Here is a 20,553-nt window from a genome sequence, read left to right as displayed (position 1 = left end):
GCCGAATCTGGCTATGTGACAATGAAGTGTTTTTCGTGAAGCGAGATATCGTTGAAAAACCCGTTCTATATTTAACCTCTTTATAATCTTAGTGAATATTTTAGGATGTCTCGTTCATTTCCAAATGTAAGTTGTTTGGAAAAAAGGTAATCATATTAAAATGTCATTAATTTTCAAAACGTTATTTCTTGTGGAAGCCCTTAAAACAGGTTGCGTATTCATGGTATTTTTGAAAAGCATTTATCTTTTTTTTGAAAACCTACGTCTTCCCCTACTGCTAGCAGTTATAAATCAAAATGAATAAAACCAAAATTAAAGTAATAATCCATAAAGACCTTATTACAATAAAAATACCCAAAATGAAATTACTTATAGTTTAAAAATCAAATATGAAAGTATTGGCAGTTGTGTGGCCACCTTTGAGTCCCTTGCAGCACCGATCTGTCTAAGTCTGGGGATTACCTGTACAGATAAACAAATGGGTGAGTTATGAAAACTTAGTGTGTAATCCCATATCAAAAAGCAAAGAGTGAGCATATACAGTCTGAGCCTAAGTCCATTTCAGTAATGGTTCAATTTTAGTTTGGGCCAGAGCCCATCTCAGTGACAGCAACAATATAGATAGGCAATCAAGAGATCCTACCTAGCTAGCCTCTACACTCCATCTCCGTCCAACCCTGCACTCCATGTAGGGATATAATCAACCCACCCCTCCCTACACTCTAAATAGTATCGGTTGCGACACTAAACAATATTTGCAGTAGAGCTGCCAATGCAGTACACTTCCTCCAATCATAATAAAACCCATCTCCATGCAACATATCATGCATCATGTCATGTCATGTCATAATATCATACATGTATTCAATATGTTTAAAATGACATGCTCACATATAATCATACATCTCACAGAGGCATAATAGTCATTTTATTACACAGGGGCATAATAGTCATTTTATCAATTAGGGGTCCAGGTACACTTACTGGCCCAACAGTAGGTCCACAGTCGTCTCGGGCGACCCGTGTAACCTTAACAGTTAAACAGTGAAAATGGGCCCACGGCTTATACTGCGGGTCCATGTGGACCAACATAGCCTAGAAATGGCCTCGGCCGTGTATATTACATAGCCTGGCCCAACATTCTCCACACGTCCGTGTGGTTTACCTGTGTGGGGCCCACATGCCCGTACGCCCACACGACCCATTTCGACCTAACATGGCCCAATACAACCTTAGCCCATACAGACTACCATATGATCGAGCGCAGCCCGTGTAAGGTCGTCGTTCGCTTATTTCAGTTTTTTTCGTTTACCATAGTCGAAGTTGTGTTTATACACACCTGATAAGATTCTTGGTACGTAACGCTCCTGATATAAATCACACCTAAACAAAAGACAATTCCATGCCCAACATTAGCCATGCTTAGAACCAACAATACAAAAACAATCCCTAAACAAAATCATTAATGTTACTTACTTCCACTACTTCAACCGATGTGGCCTACAAATCTGCAGGTAAACCAAGTTCGATGCGATTTGATGTTGGCAAACAAAGTTTAACACAACAGAGAGTCAGAACCCTAACTTAATTTAGCAATTGAAACCACACCCTCGCCTCCTACCAAAGACTTACCGAACCAACGGGAAATAGGAGTTGAGCGCAAGAGAAAGAACAGATTCAGCAAAAGAAATAAGGGGAGAAAATGGCAATAAGAGGAATGTTAAGGAAAAGAGAGCAACCACCAAAAACAGCAATGATGTAACACCCCTAACCCGTAACCATCACCGGAATAGGTTAAGAGGCATTACCGGACTTATAATAACATTCAAAATAGTCATTATCAAATAATCATATCATTACAGTAAATTTCATTCATTCACATTCAGTAAGGACTTAAATCGAGCAAACAAAACCTAACTCATGCATCCGGGACAAATCTGATAACATATAAAAGTTTCAGAATCTTAGAAAATTTTCAACTTTTCAAAGGTCACACGCCCGTGTGAACAGGCTGTGTGCCTCACACAACATTAGATGCGCCTGTGTGTGTAAGCCGTGGCAAAATAGGGCATACATACTGACTTATCCACATGGCCACAAGACACACCCATGTGTCATGCCATGTGAAAATTAGGGAGGCTACTGACTTGGCCACACGGCCCACCAGACGCCCGTGTGCCAGCTCGTATGCCACACACGACCAGTAGACATGCCCATGTGTCTAGGCCGTGTCAAAACTGGAGGGTATACTGATTTTAATTTGTAGGGTACCTCAGAGGACACACGGTCGTGTAACATGACCGTGTGTCAGACACGGCTGAGACACACGCCCGTGTCTCTGCCTGTGTGGACAAAAATAGGCCATTTGGATAGCCAATTTGCCACCCCAATTTGGGCAAGCAACAAGCACCAAATCAAGCATATATGTATAACCATTTTAGCCAATATCTATACCAAACCATGCATAATTCATGCTACAACATTACCAATCATTTCAAACCTCAATTCATAATTAAATTCATACCAAAACTTAAACTAAAATCATACCTAAACATACGATCAATACATCATTGACCATTTCTTTTGGTCAACCAAAACATACCAAAATTTTCACATTAGCATCACACATCATATACCATTATCAAACTATAAGTTTAAAATCAAACTAGCCATATCACATGGCTAAATATGTACATCACAAAACATAATTCCGCAACTTCTAGCCTATACATGCCATACTTTAATATTTACATTTTCAAAGTACCAAAATAAGGTTTGATAGTGTGGTGACGATCCTTGACGATCTCCGAGCTCACAGTAGCTTCGATATCTATAAAACAATGTAAACACACACAAAGTAAGCTTTCAAAATCTTAGTAAGCCATATACAAATAAACATATCATTCAAAGAAAATAAGTATCATTAAATCATTTATACTTTGTATACCAATGTTAACACAAATCTCATATTCAAATACTTACCTTTCATTCATAAATAGGCTATACAAAGTAAACATACCTGAATCTGATATGATTTCATTTAGTTATTCATTTTCTTGGAATGCCCATTTGAACCATTCGAAAACGTAAGGATACGCGAATAGCTTAGAGAAGATATATAATGCCAACGTCCCAAATGTGGTCTTACATGTAATCAAACATCAATGCCATTGTCCCAGACAGGGTCTTACACAAAATCAGATACGATGCTGATGTAACAAACATGGTCTTACACGTAAAATAGAACTCGATGCCAATGTCCCAAACGTGATCTTACACAAAAACACTCGGATATTATGTCATGACATATGTATCCTAACTATTCCTAGGGTTTGTACAGGGCCTTTCGGACATCAGAACTTTGTCGATACTTTATAAAATAGCACATATTGAGCTTGAATATTCATTCATCAATATTCAATATCATATGAACAATAATAATTATATTTAAACACGTTTATTGTATATTGACTTTGTAACACCCTAGACCCGGTGCGGACGTTATGGCCGAATTTGGTGTGTCACATTCAAGTGTTTTAACTAAAATCGTGTTTTCATTGAAAAACCTTCTTAAACAAAAGAAGCCTTAATTAACTTAAAAATAAACAGACCTTTCAGTTTCGAAAGCCTTGTTTAAAACATTTGATTTAAGAAAACTTATCATTTAAAAATTAAGTTGCGGAAACGTAGAGAACATACTATAATTTAGGAACCCATGTTCAGCTTCTCGTAATCACAATGAAAATAACAATAATTCAGGTATTAATAGCATATTGAAAACCTCATCACAATCTGGTCTGAAACATACTTAATAAAATAAAACTTATAAGCTTAAAAAAAAGTCCAAATTTGTCTTGCTAGCTGGCCACCCAGAGTCCCTCCAAACATCGAACCTTCTACTGAACATCACCTGAAAATAAAACAAAAGAGGGGGTGAGTTTTCGAAAACTTAGTGTGTACAACCCTCGATGAAGAACAAGCATTCAAAGACAAATCATCAAACATGCAATGCAATCCCATCCAAATTATCCATTCGCTACACACCAGCCCCGTCCCCCATCACACCATGTGGGGATATAAATATCAACCCACCCAGCCCACACACCAATGGTAGCCCGGTTGCGGTACTACCTTCATTTACATATTAGGCTTTAAAAGCCGTCAGTGGATCCATGAATGTCAAGCAACCTTGCGAATCCTCATATACTTCCTCCGTTCCATAATTCCCACCCCATATGCAGCCTAAGCAGAACATTATATGTATGCATGTCACATCCACAAAACATACATTCAACACCTAGGGGTATTTTGGTCATTTTGCCCTTAGGGGTATTTCGGTAATTTTTCCTTAATTACGGTTTTCACTTACCTTGGTCCATGAACAAGTCCCGCGAGCTAAGATGAATGAATACTATGCACCAGGTAGGATTCCAGAGAAGAGGAGGTGGGTCATTAAGACCACTTAAGTACCAAGCTCTCCCTAGATCTAATCCTAGACCTGCATATACCCGTTGCCACACCTTAACCCTATGACTTGTCCATGGTCTCAATTAATTAAGTTTTATGAAGTTATCATGAACTAGGCCCAAAACCCCTTACAGATCCCAATCAAATTCACATACCTGTATCTGGCCCATTAAGCCCAATCATATTCATATGGCCCATTAGGCCCAAATCACCTGTATATAGCCCATTAGGCCCAAATCACATTAATATGGCCATTTAGGCCCAATCACGTTCATGTTCATATTCACATACAAACTCCTATCACATAGCATCAATATTCAGTTTTTGCCTATTATGGGCCCAACAGCCCATCAGGCCCATTTACCCATTCTGGCCTCTATAGCCAAATCACAACCCAAGTCCACAGAATTGCTCGTGGGCCTCAGGAAATCTATCGATCTCCCTCTTACGAGTGTTCACGCACTCGTAAGACTACCGTAGCCAAACTTTTGGCTTTTCAGCATTTTAGCTTTTCGGCTTTTCGACATTTCGGCTTTTGCCGATACATAATGTGTGTGCAGTGTATGAACACACCTGGTAAGCAAGCGTGATGTAATCTCCTTAGCCCAAACCTACAATCAATATCGCTCAAAGATTAATCTTACATACTTATCGAATACTTTACCAAAAGCCGAAATCTCACCTTAACCTTACCTAAATGCCAAGCCTTTACTAGCTTTTACTTTGATCACTAAACAAGCGTATTTCTCAGATCTAAAGAGCAAATTTGCAAGAATACAAAACCGAGATCTGACACTAATTCCCTACCAAATTCGATTAGAAAGAAGTGAGGAATTGAATACTCAATACTTATCAAAAACCGATTGGGAGAGCGAACACTTACACTAGAACCGACTGGGTGGAAAGTGTAGTGGCAGCACCAAAGGTATTCGGCTCTTAGAGATTTGAATGGCAAAAATTGATTACTCAGCACCAAAGAAGAGAGGAAGAAGAATCAGCTAAAGCAAAGAAAATATTGAGTAGAGGAGGGATAAGAATTCGGCACAATGAAAGAAAAGCAAAAGGGTTTTCGGCTTTTTAGAGAAAAGGGTTTCTGGCACAAAGTGAAGGAAAATTAGTCATCAGCTTTTCAACCCTCCCATTCAGCACCTATTTATAGTCCTATAGCCGAATTCTTCAAGCCCTAAGTTCCCAATTCAGCTCCACTTACTCCTCACTCCTCATCTCCTCATTTTTCTCCCTGATAACCCTTTGATCCTTTCCTTAATTTTCTCTCCTGAATACTCCCCTTAGAGTCCATCTTCACGCCACTTCCATCCTTCTAGAAAGCCAAAATTAAACTCTAAAAAAACTAAGCTAGGATTCGAACCTCGGATCCTCTTCCTAGCTACTAATGCCACCTCACTACACCTTATGCGGCGTCACTTAGCCAATCCACCAGACGCTCTTTTTGATGTCATTTTCCCTAGACTTTATTTAAAAGCCCAACTACTTGCCAGCCCTGATTCTTTTAATAATTAATCTATAATTTCATTTATTCCTAGGTTCAAACTCAAACCTTCACTGAGACCTACTAAAATTATCGCGGATAAAAATATTAAACACAATTTTTATCAAAAACGAAAATAAATAAAGTTCAGGATTTCGGTATCTTTGGGTTTCGGGATTTTTGAGGCGTTACAGACTTACCTCATACAGATTCGGATAGATGAAATCGGTTACTCGACGACTTTTGACTTTCCCCAATCTAAATTTGTATTCTTTAGTTCCCGATCTAAATCAATTCAAATTTAACTTATTCAATCACACATTTATTCAAAACAATCCATGTACACACAATTAGGGCATTTTGCAAACTAGCCCTCACATATTTACATTTTGACACTTTAGTCCCTAATTTACAAAATCACAAAATACACATAATTTTCTTGTACACAAGCTTAGCCGAATTTTCATCACTCTCATACAAGCCCATACATTTCATTTATTTCACATTTTACTCCCTCAAAATAACTTTTTTACAATTTATCCCATTTTACTCAAAATCATCAAAAATCCAAAGACAAAACATATAAACCCAACATCAAACTTTCATATTTCACCAATTAACAACATAAAGCTCATGAATTCATTCATGGCACATTTCAAAATCATCATCAAAATCAGAAATTGAGGCATGGGTTTGATAGTATACGAAGCAACGATTACAAAAACATAGAAATGATCAAAAATCGAGCAAAATACATACCTAATTCACCAAATCAAAGTGCCGAACCCTAGTTTGTTTTCTTTCTCTTTTCTTTCTTTTTATTTTCGGTGGATGAACACATAAAATGGCTTTGTTTTCTATTTTGTTTTCGTATAATTAACTTAATAGGCTAAATACCAATTTTTCCCTTTTATTAAACCATAAATGAATTATAACATAATGCCCATTTAAGTTATTTAATTATTCAATGGTCAAATAACCTCATAAGGACCTCACAAGCATAAATCCAAGTTAAATAGGCACTTTTAACAAGTAGCAGGAAACTTTTACATTTTATGCGATTAGGTCTTTTTATCAAATTGAGCACACAAATAATCGATTTTTAGACGAAACTTTCACATATGCTAATTCACACATCAAAAGCACAAAAAATAATATTTAACTATCTTTTTTACTCGAATATGTGGTCCCAAAACCACTGTTCCAACTAAGGTCTAAACCGGACTGTTACAAATGAGACGGAGAATAACACGATGTGCACTGACGAGGAGATGAAGCCAAGAAACAACAATTGGGACAGCAACTAGATGAAAATGGTGGCAACAAAATTGACCAAGAAGGGAAAGAAGAAGTTAAGATACGGCTAGGGAAGAGAAATGACTAAGAGAAAAATCGAAAAAGAAAGAGGGCTTAAAGAAGAGAGAAGAGGAGAAGAGGGGAACAAAAAATGAAAAAGGCAGTAAACGAATTCGGCAAAGGAGAGAAGCAAAAGAATTTGGCAAAGGAGAGAATATGTGACCGAATGTTGAGAGAACAAAAGCCAAACTAAAATTTTGAGGAAGAATCCAATTTCAACACCACTACTTCCTCAATCCCTTGAGCCACTCCTCAAACTCTCCTCCAATTTCTCAACCATCTAATTTGAACTCCTACCAAACTCTTCAATAGTTCAGGATGACTAGAACTCCCACACGGCCTTATCAGTAAAATAAAATGCTCCCACTTCTCAAAGCAAGACTCGAACCTCAGGCCTCATGGCACAACAACACGCCACCTATCCCCTAGACCAGTAGGCCCTTTCTGACATAAAAAACCCACATTTATTTAAAAGCCTACTAACTAGAGACATGGTTTATTCATATTTAAAAAAAACTTTTGCACAAGCCAAGGCTTGAACCCAAGGCTTCTCAAACTCTTCCCAGGACAATTAACCACTAAAGCAGATAGGTATTTGTGTGTCACAAACATACAAAAATAAATACTTACATTTTGGGAGTTACATAAGTACTTGGAAATAAGAAATGACTTAATGACTTAAGATGACTATGGACATGAATGTGTAATTTGAGGCTATGGTAACAAATTTGATTATGCATGAAATTGGTGTGGAATGCTTCCAATTGGTGTGACTAATTGAATGTGTAATAGAACAACATTATGAAGATGTGAAAGTGCCATGATGTTGAATAATTCAGTGTTTTAAATAGGTCATGTTGCATGCTATGAAATATGTTTGAGTCTGTGAATGATTGTGGGTGACAATTGGCTTGGAAAATATCCTTTAAATGGTCCATATGGGTAGACACACGGGCATGTGTCTAGGCTGTGTGTGACACACGGTTCACCCCACGGGCGTGTTGAATGGCCGTGTGTAACACCCCTTACCTGTATCTAAGATCGGGACTAGGTACGAGGCGTTACCAGGCATGGACTCGAACATTTTCAGGAAATACGGGTTATAAAAATTTCATTCCAATTTGAAACCAATCAAACAACATCTTAGTGTCCCTATTGTAGGCCTACAAGGTGTAAAACATACTTTGAAAATGGTCCGGGACTAAACCGAGGACCTAAGAAAATTTTAAGAAAATTTCTAGGTTAATGTCTCACACGCCCGTGTGGAGACAATGCACATGCCCGTGTGCTTTGTGACACGCCTGTGTCCCCTACCCGTGTGGATTTAATTGAATTTATTTCCTATTTCAAACCTATAGGGGTTTTCACACGGCCGAGCACACGCCCGTGTGCCTAGCCTCTGTCCCTCACACGGCCTAGACACGCCTGTGTGATTGCCCGTGTCCAAGAACTTGGACATTCTGTTTATGACGTCAGCATGCATTTAGGGGCACACGGCCAAGACACACACCCATTGCAAGGCCGTGCCCTCCACACGGTTGAGACACACGACCGTGTCTCTACCCATGTGTTTACTACCATGCATTCTGACTTGAAATTTTTTTTAGGTGCAGATGACACACGCCCATGGGGCGGTCTATGTGTCACACACGGCCTAGACACACGCCCGTGTGTCTACCTTTGTGGACCTTGTTAGGCTATTTTTCGAGCCTTTGGGTCACCCTCTAATGTTCATACCCACTTATAGTTTTCAATAACACTTGACATGGTCTAATTATACTCTTAAATGACATTAGTATACCTCATTGCATGTAAACCTCATCTCATCTGATTTATGCATGCTCAGTTATCCCCTTTATATTAAGGATTTCTATGACTGATAACTCAATTAAGCTTGGCTCATTGTCTTAACTCATTGCCAAATTATGGCCTAACCACCCCATGTGATTTGGTCATACTACATATGACTAATTGTAACACACCATATTTAATCATGACAAGAACATTGGAACATATCATGCATAATTTGGCAGGTCGTAACCCACACCAAAATGAGCCAATTCCTATGGCCATATACAAGTTGATATGTATACTTTTATAAGCCTTCCTATTGGCTAATCAAATGACACATATAACAAAATAACAAAAGCCTTATACATGCCATTGAACAAAATAAAAGTATCTATATACCAAAGCTAGACAAGATGATAGTGTGTTGATTCTCCAACCGTCTTCTAACCTCTACGAGTCCTCGAGCTCTATAAGACAAGGAAAAGAGAGGGGTAAGCATTTACATGCTTAGTAAGCCTGAATAAATAGAAAGTAAACTTACCGATTAGTTAGCAAACATCCATATTAGGCAATGAAACCAACAAGCATGAATTAGTTTTCCCTATCACATGCACTCAATTAACAAGTTAGTCTTATAACAATACACCATGTAATTTGTCTCAGATGAGCTCATCGTCCAACAATTTCATTTTTACATCTCATGTTAATCCCATTGATTTTCTTGGAACTCTCGATGGATTATCCATTTACTGTCAAGTCATAAGAGTGATCATTTCAAGTACGCACTCCCGCAAACCTCACATCTTACGGCGGGATTACCAGTCCAGGCTAAATCCCTCGCACTGTAAACTCATTGGGTGATGTTAGGATTACCAGTCTAGGCTAGATCCTTTATAGTGACAAACACCCTTAATTAGCTCAGATCTGAATTACCAGTCCAGGCTAAATTTAGACCCTAATTGAATTACCTGTTCGGGCTAAATCCACATTGCACACATATTCTTCGGGAGGCTCGATCACTCAAGGAACACCCATTTAAGCTAGATCTTTTCTATATTTGAGATCAACGGATTACTCGTCCAGGCTAAATCCTTTTTCTACAACACATGCAGGATATTGAGTCATGTAAGCCATGGTCTATCCATTGAATTTCCCTTTTTACTTCAACCGGGACATTATCATATCATTATTATTAACATATTTCATGGATTTTCATGCCATCATCACATACACAATTATCATACATTCATATAACATACATATAGGCATATTATGAGTTTACTTTAATTTATTCGAACTTACCTAGTATTCATTTCGGTTCTACATTTCGGTTATTCCGAAACCTTTCGTTTCCCTCGATCCACCTCCAAAATTTATTCTTCGGGGTCTATAACAATAAAAATGAATTACTAATACCTCACATTATACATTTCGAGTCTAAATTTCACCCTCAAATAAAATGACCATTTTGCCCCTAACCTTTCACATTATTTACGATTTAGTCCCTAGGCTCGTATGATGAAATGCATGAATTTTCTACATTACCCAAGCCTAGCCAAATGTTCTTTCCTCTTATGGTAGCCCACATTTTTCCATTATTTCACATTTCTACCACATACTTTACACCTTTTGCAAAAAGGTCCTTTTAGGGATTTTTCATGAAAATCACCTAGAAAAAGATGTTTAACACACATCCAACTTTCAATTCCTGCATAAAACATCAAAGAATAAACATGCCACACATGGGTCACTTTGTAAACATGAACCCTAACTAAAAATATGGGTAGAAATGGAGTAAGCTACCGAGATTTCAAAAATACGAAGAACATTAAAAACGGGGCTTAGGAGCACTCACTATTGAGCTTTAAAATGCTGAAAACCCTAACTTTGGAGGGCTTGAGAAATTCAGCTGGATGAGGGAGAAGAATGCCTGATTTTTGCCTTTATTTTCCTATTTTATTTCATTAATTAGCCAAATGACCAAAATGCCCTTAAGCCTTTTCTTTCAAATTTTATCCATACATGCCCATTTTTGTCCAAATACTTATAAATTGGGAAAATTGATCTTTAAGGACTTCTAATTAATAATCTAAAAGTAATTTCATACAAATTGCTTCTAGAATCCAAGTTTTACACTTTATCTGATTTGGTCCTTATTTTCCAATTGGACACCTTGCTCATAGGATTTCTTCATGAAACTTTAACACATACATATTTTCATATTCTAGACCTCATAATAATCATAAAAATAAATATTTAAACATCGGATTTGTGGTCCCAAAACCACTATTTTGACTATGCCCTATTTTGGGATGTTACATTTCTCTCCCCTTAGGGACTTTCGTCTCGAAACTCTTACTAATAAATAGGTTCAGATATTGGCTTCTCATGGTTTCTTTCGGCTCCGATGTTGCCTTTTCCACACCATGTCATGCCATAACACTTTTACCCAAACCACATCTTTATTTCTCAGTTGTTTAACCTTACAGGCCAAAATCTTGATCGGTTCCTCACCATAAGTGATGTCCAATCTAATTTCAATCTCCATCGGTGAAATCACATGAGAGGGTTCTGATTGATATTGCCTTAACATAGATACATGAAACACGTCATGACTCTTTTCCAGTTCTGGTGGCAATGCTAACTGGTATGCCAAAGGTCTAACTCGTTCAATAACCTCATATGGTTCAATAAAACGTGGACTCGGTTTCCCTTTCCGGCCAAATCTCAATACCTTTTTCCATGGAGATACTTTCAAGAATACTCTATCTCTAACTTGAAATTCGATCTCTTTTCTTTTCAAATCAGCATATGACTTTTGTCTATCCGATTCTGCTTTTAAATAGTAACGTATCACTCTAACCTTTTCTTCATTTTTTTTTATTAGATCAACTCCATGAATCTAACTCTCCTTGATTGCTGTCCAATACAATGGAGTTTAACACTCTCTGCCATACAAGGCCTCATAAGGCGCCATCTTCAAACTCGTTTGAAAATTGTTGTTATACGCGAACTCTACCAATGGCAAGTATTTTTCCCAGCTGCCCTGAAATTCGAGGATGCAACATCGCAACATATCCTCAAGAATTTGAATCATCCACTCAGACTGATCATCGGTCTGTAGGTGAAAAGTTGTACTAAAGCTCAACTTTGTACCCAAGGCTTCTTGTAACTTCTTCTAGAAGCTCGAAGTGAATCTCAGGTCTCTGTTTAAATAATCGATAGTGGTACCCTGTGTAATCTCACAATCTCAGATATATAGAAGTTGGCCACCTTGTCAAAAGAGTAATTTGTCCTTATCCACTACAACCCATATAGAATCTTTCTTTTTCGGGGTCAATGGTAATCCAATCACGAAGTCCATAGTAATTCTGTCCCACTTCTATTCGGGGACCATCACAGTCTATAGTAAACCCGAAGGTACTTGATGTTTCACCTTGACTTGCTGGCATATCAAGCATTTCGATACAAATTTAGAGATGTCTCTTTTCATGCCGTTCCACCAGTACATTTTCTTTAAATCATTATACATTTTGGTACTTCTAGGATGAATAGAAAAACAACTATCATGTGCCTCTTGCAAGATTTTTTAAATAATTTCATCATTCCTCGATATGCAAACTCTATCTCTAAACATCAAACATCCATCAGGACCAATCTGAAAGTTTGATTCAATGCCTGACTCATATTGAGCTCTTTTAACTTGCAGGAAACTATCATTAGTCTAAGCATCATAAATTTCCTGAAGAAATGTTAGCCTGACCCTTAACTCTTCCAAGACCGAACCATCATCAAACAATGCCAATCGAGCATTCGTGGCCCTCAATACAAACAAAGATTTTTTGCTTAACGCGTCGGCGACCATATTCGCCTTTCCTAGATGATAATTCATGATCAACTCGTAATCTTTAATCAGTTCTAACCATCTATGCTGTCTCAGATTCAATTCTTTCTGAGTCATCATATACTTCAAACTCTTGTGGTCTGTGAATATACGACAAGTCTCACCATATAAATAATGCCTCCAAATTTTCAAGGCAAAAACAATGGCGGCAAGCTCTAAGTCATGCGTCGGATAATTCTTTTCGTTGGCTTCAACTGTCACTAAGCATAGGCTATCACCTTGCCATTTTGCATAAGTACACAACCCAATCCATTTAAGGATGCATGATTGTAGACCACAAACTCTTTTCCTGGCTCAGGCAATACTAAAATTGGAGCTTTAATCAGCAATGTCTTCAACTTTTCAAAACTCTGTTGATACTTCTCTATCCATTCAAACTTAACGTCTTTCTGTAGCAACCTCATCATTGGAGTCGCTATCATGGAGAATCCTTTCACAAATCTTCGATAGTAACCGGCTAATCCCAAAAAGCTTTTAACCTCGGTTACATTTTTAGGTGGTTTTCATTCAACGATAGTAGAAATCTTACTTGGATCAACTCAGATACCATTACTCGAAACTATGTGACCCAAAAACCCTACTTCTTGGAGTAAAAATTCACTCTTGGTAAATTAAGTATACAATTGCTTTTCCCGTAAGGTCTGCAACACAGTCTTCAGATGCTTCACATGCTCTATCTTATCCTTAGAATAAATCAAAATGTTAAATCAAAATGTCGTCAATAAACAATATGATGAACTTGTCCAAGTATGGCCGAAATATCCTATTCATTAGGTCCATAAATATGGCCGGTGCATACGTTAACCCAAACGACATGATAAGAAATTCATAGTGGCTATACCTCTTTAACTAGCAACTGATAGTAGCCGGATCTCAGGTCTATCTTAGAGAATACAGTGGCTCCCCTCAACTGGTCGAACAAATCATCGATCCTTGGTAAAGGATACTTATTCTTAATAGTTAGCTTGTTCAATTGCCGATAATCTATACATAGCTTCATCGAACCGTCTTTATTCTTTACAAATAATACAGGAGCACCCCAAGGCGAAAAGCTCGGCCTTGCAAAACCTTTAGCCGTCAGTTCTTGCAATTGTGCTTTTAATTCTTTCAACTCGGTTTGTGCCATACTATATGGAGCAATAGAAATAGGGGCTATTTCTGGCACCAGTTCAATACCAAACTCTATCTCTCTATCAGGAGGTAATCCGAGTAGTTCCTCCAGGAACACGTCTAGATATTCACATACTATTGGTACGGACTCAACCTTCAACTCTTATTCCTTAGTGTTCAGTACAAAAGCAAGGTAGGCTTTATACCCTTTTCTTATATATCTTTGAGCAACCATTGATGTAATTACAACCGGCAGTGTATCCAATTCTCTAGAACCAACCCGCAAAATCTCACCATCTGGCACTTCAATGCAATATACTTACTACCACGGTTTACAATTACATCATGCAAGGCTAACCAATCCATTCCAAGTATTACATCAAACTCATCAAATGGCAATAACATAAGGTTAGCCAGAAAATAATGACCCTGAATCGTCAAAGGACAATTCTTACATACTTTATCGCCAAGACTGACTTGCCAATGGGTTCGACACTCTAATTATTTATTTCATAGGTTCAATGGGTATATTCATACTAGACATCAATCTCATGCAAATGTATGAATTCATCAATCCCGGATCAATCAAGACAACAACACAAGTATTAAAAAGAGAAAAGGTACCCGTGATGACGTCAGGAGTAAAGGCTTCCTCTCGAGCACATATTGCATACGTTCTTGCCACGGCTCGAGCCTCTAATTTCGCAGTGTCTTTGGCTGCAACCCAACTGCCACTAGTACTCCCAGGATATCTCAAAGGTCTACATCGTGGAATAGGAGTACTCAACTTCGGAGCTAAATCCACCTCTTTATCAGTTCGTTCTGGGCTGTCTCTGAGGAAGTGGTTAAGAGAACCACATCTATAGCATGTAACACTCTTCATCCGGCACTCTTCGAAGTGAAATTTATTATAGCTTTTATACTTCGGCTTTTGGTTATCTACATTCCCCACACCAGTCACCATTGGGGAAGAAAACTTTTGGTTACACTGTTTGGAGCTTCTCGCTCTACTCGAATATCCTACCAATGAAGTGGAGTGTTCATATTGGCTCTTTGATTTCTTTGTGGAAAATGAGAGTGCCCTACCGCTAGATCTCTTGCTTGAAACTCGAGCTTCTCTCTTAGCTTGCTTCCTTTCATTAGTGAGATCCTCGACCTTCTTGGCCTGATTAGCTAATGCAGCAAACTCTCGTATCTCAAGGATCGTAATTAACAGCTTGATTTCCTCATTCAAACCTTCCCCGAAGCGTTTACACATTTCTGACTCTGTTTGAACCCATTCAGTTGCATACTAACTTATTCTCACGAATTCCCTTTCATATTCTGATACAATCTTATTTCCTTGTTTGTGCTCCAAGAACTCCTTTCGATTCGAGTCCAAGAATCTTTTACTGATGTATTTCTTCTTAAACTCAACTTGGAAAAATTCCCAAGTGATGTTTTCCTTTGGCACCACTAAAGATACAGTCTTCCACCAGTGGTATGCAGTATCCTTTAAAAGAGATACAACACACTTTAAACACTCCTCAGGCGTACACAAAAATTCGTCCAATGCTCATGTAGTGTTATCGAGCCAAAACTCAGTCGGTCAGCATCATTATCAATCTTAGCCCTAAATTTTTCATCCCCATACTTTCTAAGCTTGTCTATAGGGGACTTACCAATTCTTACATGGGGCCATACCTCGTGGCACTTCCTCATCAGGTCGGTTAGGGGGCAGGGGAAGCCGTGGTATATTGGGGTGATTCTTCAAATAATCCCGAAACCACTCATCCATCATGTTAAAGAAGATGGCTCTGGCCTCTTCCCGGCCTTCAGACATAGGTCTTCTACTACTACTAGAAATAGCTCGTTGTACAGAAGTTAAAGGATGGATCTCAGCTCCCTTAGACTCATCTTGTGCTTGATTGGAAGATATTTACTATATTCAAAGATGATTAAACAGTTAGGAGATGTCACACTATCAACGTTCATATAATGACATGTATAGCTAAACTCGATGTGTAACAGTTTGATTTAAACCCTAGTTGGAACAGTGTTTTTGAAACCACGTAACCGATTCTGAAGAAAATATTTTAATATTATTTTCTGTGTCTATGATATGTGAATTTATATCTGTGAAGTTTTAGAGATTGATTTGTAAAAAGGACCTAATCGCATAAAGTGTAAAAGCTGTGTGCTAGATGTTAAAAGTACCAATTTTATTTGGCTTCTTTAAGTGAGGGTCCTTGCATGTAAAATTTACCTTTTGTTTTAATGGTGGACAAATATTGACATTAGTTGGTGGATTTTAAAATGAAATAGTTAAGGTTAAAATAGTCATTTGTGTAATAATATGTTTTATAATAAAGAAAACATAAAATGGCTAGGCATTATCAACTTTTTTGGTCAATTATTTGAAAGAAAAAGAATAGAAAAGATCAAGCTAGGTTTCGGCTAGCTTAATCCTTGATTAAGGTATGAATTTTCGTTTGTTTTTGATAATTTAAACGTTTCTGTGATCGTTGCTTCGTGTTCTTCAAAACCCATGTCTGAATTACTATTTCTGTTGAAGGTTATGAAATGTGCCATTGATCATTATATGAGCTTTGTAATGTTTTTATATGGATTATGAAAGATATATGTGAGATTATCATACTTTGTTCTTGAATTTTTGATGGAATAGAGCTATTTGAGCTAATTTGTAAAAATGAGGTTTTGAAGGACTAAATTGTGAATTAAATATGTTATTTGGGATTATATGGAAGCTATGTATATTCGGCCAAGCTATAGTCTTGGTCAATTTTGCATATTTGTGATTTTGTGAAAAATGGAGTAAATTGTCAAAGTGTGAAAATGTATGTGTTAAAATGCAAAGTGCCCTAAATATGTGTTCATCGATTATTTTGAATGAAATGAATGATTGAATGACAAAATTTGAGTTTTAATAGATCAAGAACAAAGAAAATCGGACTTAGATTGAGGGAAGCCCAAAATAGTTGAATAGTTGACTAGTTTTCGTCCGAAATTTGTACGAGGTAAGTCAAATTACAATTACGTGTTAAATTCACTAAATTCTGTGCATACAAACTGTAATCTATGTTGGATGGCCTTGAAAGCATGATGAATAAATTTCAAGTAAACTCCAATAATATGCTAGTATCTGAAAAGCTCTATACGTTTCTAAAAGAATGTTGACATTGATTTGAGATATCGTGTAAGACCATGTCTGGGACATAGGCCTCAACTTGAGATTTACGTGTAAGACCATGTCTGGGACATAGGCATGGAATCTGATTTTGTGTAAGACCATGTCTGGGACATAGGCGTCGAATCTAATTTCGTGTAAGACCGTGTCTGGGACAGAGGCATCGAAACTGAATTACATGAAAGACCACGTCCGGGACTTCGGCATTGTACCCATTTATGAGTGTCTGTATCGTTTTTCAATCGTTTGATGATAGAATGTGAGATATGGGAATGAATATATAAAATGTATAATCTATACAGGTACGTTTGTATCATACTAAATTTATGAATATGAAAGACTCTGTTTCTGTGAAATAATGAATGCAAAGTATGTATGAAATCATGAAAATGAAATATGACATGTATCCAAGCAAATGAGCATGGTTAGGCTCATGAACTATTCTGTGAAATGGTTATGAATTTATGCTGTTGATTTGTACTTTATATGATTTAATAGTTAAACCAATTGAATTTGGCTTACTAAGCTCTTTGTAGCTTACTCTGTCTGATTTTTGTCTGTTTTACAGTTATCGTAGCTACTGAAGGCTCGGGGATAGTTGAGGATTGTATTTAAGTTTTGATATGTATTTATGTTATGCCATGAGAGTTGGCTAGCAAATGACATGTTTGTGCTTAGTTTTGGTATGGATTTGAATAAGTTATTGGATGATGGTGATTTAGTTATAGTAAAGCATGTTTTGAGCATGGAATTGGCTAAAAATTTTGGTATAAATGTTGTTTAATGTTGCTTGCAGGAATGACCCAAAAAGGGGTGGCAATTTGGCTTAAACCAAGCCTACATTATGCCACACAGCCATGGTACACGAGCGTGCCTTGTGGCTGTGTATGCAAAATAGTAACCTCCTAAGACCACACGGTTAAGACACATGGGCGTGTCATATGGCTGTGGGCTTAAGTCAGTAGCTAGCTAAGTATCACACGGCCATAGCACATGGGCGTGTCTATTGGCTGTGGTGAAAGTTAGTATGTATGCCTTGTTTTGGCACGGCCTGGTCACACGGGCATGTGACATCAATAGAATTGAAAAATTTTCTGAGTTCTAAAAGTTATAAATGTGTTCGATTTAGTTTTGACTATCTTTAAAAATATGTTTTAGATCTCGTAGACCTTCATAGGAGATGGATTGTAGATGATTGTCTATGTATTAATGTTATGTGATATCTGTGATTCTAAATTGGTCTGAAATGTTCTTTCTGTCTGGTAGTTCCTCATAACCTTAATCTGATGACAATTATGGGTTAGGAGTGTTACATTTTTATTGGTATCAAAGGTATGGTTTAGTCGGTTCTAAGACTACCATAGCGTGTGTGAGTCTAGCTATACATGCCATATATTTGAAACTGCGATGGTGTGATGAATCTTGACATTGAAATGTGCTTTTTATATAGCAAATGGATCCCGATAGAGCTATAGCTGATGATGTGGAAAGCAATGCGCCTGCTCCCACGCAAGGTATGGTGCAAGCTGATTCTCAACCGTCTACGAGTAGCCGTGATGATGAGGCTAAACAAGCATTCTATCAGATGATGAATGATTGGTTCACCTAATACATTAGAACCAATCCAGCTGTACAATAACCTCCAACCCTTGTTAATCCTCCTCAAACTTCTGATATTACGGTACAGTTGAGTAAACCACCAGTGGATAAGATTAGAAAGTATAGGCTGAAGAGTTTCGAGCTACAACGAATGATGATGTTGAAAGAGCCAAATTCTAGTTAAGAATACAATAAGAGTGTTTGATGAAATGTCTCTGAATCTTGAGGAATGTGTAAAATGTGACGTTTCGCTTCTGAGAGATACAACGTACTATTGGTGGAAAGCTTTAATATTTGTGGTTCTGAGTGAACGGGTTACTTGGGATTTTTTTCAAGCTGAATTTTGGACGAAATACATTAGTCAGAGATTCATCGATTAGAAACGTAAAGAGTTTCTCGAGCTTAAACAAGGCCATATGTATGTTACTGAATACAAATGTGAATTTGTGAGATTGAGTCAGTATGCTTGGGAATGTGTATCAAATGAAGCAATGATGTGCAAAATGTTTGAAGATGGACTAAACAAAGATATCCGTCTGTTAGTTGGGATTTTGGAGATTAAAGAAATGGTAGTGCTCGTTGAGCAAGCTTGTAAAGCTGAAGAATTAAGTAAAGAGAAAAGAAAAGCTGATTTTGAAGCTAGAGATGTTAGAAAGAGATCTTTAAGTAGATCATTTTAGTTTGTGTTAAAGAAATTTCAAGATGATCATAGCCGTTCAAATGCTGATGTAGGACATTCGAACCGAGATCGAGTTAGATCACATTCGAATTTCAGAGCTCCTGCTACTTCTACTGCAAGTGTCGGGAATGTTTGATCTGAGAAACCTCAAAGTAAACATGTGGTAAAAGACATCCAGGAAATTGTAGATTGAATGACCGAGCCTGTTTCCAATGTGGATCTCTGGACCATTTTGTAAGAGATTGTTCTGAACCTGCTGAGTAAGAGAATGTATAGAATCTGAGACCGAGCAACACCTCAGTTAGAGGTAGACTTTCCAGAAATACGGGAAATGCAAGTGGTGGTCAAAGAGCTACTAGGGATACTGTTGCTAGATCTGAGGCCAGAGCACCTGCCAGAGCCTATACTATCCGAGCTCGTGAGGAAGCCTCGTCTTTAGATGTGATTACTAGTACTTTTACTCTTTATGATACTTCTGTGATTGCATTAATAGACCCTGGATCAACGTATTCTTATATATGTATGAATTTAGTGCTCAGAAAGACTTTGCTTGTAGAGTCTACTGAATTCGTAATTAGAGTATCGAATCCCTTAGGCAAAAATGTCTTGGCTGATAAAGTCTGCAAGAATTGCCCGTTATTGATTCGAGATATCTGTTTTCTTGCTGATCTGATGCTTCTGCCTTTCAATGAATTTGATATAATTCTGGGAATAGGCTGGTTAACTTTGCATGATGCTATTATGAAATGCAAATGAAAAGTCATTGATTTAAGGTGTAAGAATGATGAGATAATTCGAATTGAGTCTAATGATCTAAATGGACTACCAGTTGTGATATCTGCAATAAAAGCACAGAAATATGTGAAGAAAGGCTTTGAAGCATATTTATCTTATGTGTTAGACTCGAAAGTGAATGATAAGAAAGTTGAATCAGTGCCTGTTGTTTATGAATTCTCTGATGTGTTTCCTGA

Source organism: Gossypium arboreum, chromosome 4, assembly GCF_025698485.1.
Source record: "Gossypium arboreum isolate Shixiya-1 chromosome 4, ASM2569848v2, whole genome shotgun sequence".
In the NCBI taxonomy this organism is placed as follows: domain Eukaryota; kingdom Viridiplantae; phylum Streptophyta; class Magnoliopsida; order Malvales; family Malvaceae; genus Gossypium; species Gossypium arboreum.
The sequence above is the reverse complement of the archived record's forward strand: the minus strand, read 5'-3'. Positions refer to the sequence as shown.